Genomic DNA, 1,186 nt, shown 5'->3' on the forward strand with positions numbered 1-1,186 from the left:
AAAATTTCTTTACCCACAGACACGGCCTCTCGATTAGTTCATGCGCGCCACCGCTATGAAACTCTGATCGAACAGTTCCCATAAGCCTGAGCAATCTCCCCTATTATCTCTGGAAATACCATTAGTTAAGGTTGGGTAGTCCTGACTGCCGTCAGAGATTGGGCGCGTTTCGCAATCGACGTAGTAGCAGTAGCAGTACTGCAACCCTATCTAATTTTGCTTTACTGCAGCTACGTAGTTGATTCCGAAACGCACCCTGTATGGAGTACGTACAGTCGTCAAATTAAGTTCTGGGAGTAACTAGACGTTTTCTGGTGAGGTTGGGTTGCATGGGAGAATGCCCAAGTAGCAAACCTTGCGAGATATCTGAAAGTATACCAAAAAGGCAGACTAATGTCCGTCCAAAAGGTATCTTGCAGTCATACGATAACTTTTAGTTAACTTCTAGGTAACTTCTAGACACAAGTTACCTTTTTGGACAGACATTAGACAGCCTTTTTGGTATACTTGCAGATACCCTCCAGAACTGTATTGCTTGGGTGGGATCGAAATGAACGACCCAACCCAACCTCTAGCAACAAACCTCTAGTTACTCCCAGAACTTATTTTGATGAGTCTTCAAATTAAGTTCTAGGAGTAACTAGACGTTGGTTGGCAATAGTGGATTGCACGGAGTATAGGACCGAAACGAACGAGCGGTTCGTACCTCGATGGTTTTAGTTCGTGCTCCAGTGATTGGGTAGAGTGGGGGAATTTGGACGGATTTTCAATGCCGGCAACGGCAACTCAAACCTCCAGAATAACAAAAACAAAGTAAATATCCGGAGCACAGTGGATTTAGGAAAAAAATTGCATAATTAAAAAAAATATATGTATTTAATTATCACAGACGGTGCTGATGAGTTGGCAAGGATCGGAGTATTTTGTATTTTCTTCGTCTCGGTAAATATTCAATCATTTTGAGAATGAGTTATTCTGGGGAGGGAAATTGTCAAACAACAGATTGCCATAGATTTTCTCAACTACACAGAAGTGTCTTAACATAAACTCCGAAAATTACGCATTCCATAATCTATTGACAATATCATTGTTGAATGAAAACTTTTCTCAATTTTGTTATTGATGCAATATGAAAATAAAAGGATAATAATATTTGAAACTTTTGATTCAGACAGACTATCAGAAA

Source organism: Diachasma alloeum, unplaced genomic scaffold (assembly GCF_001412515.2).
Source record: "Diachasma alloeum isolate Michigan unplaced genomic scaffold, Dall2.0 Dall_scaffold_00398, whole genome shotgun sequence".
Lineage (NCBI taxonomy): Eukaryota > Metazoa > Arthropoda > Insecta > Hymenoptera > Braconidae > Diachasma > Diachasma alloeum.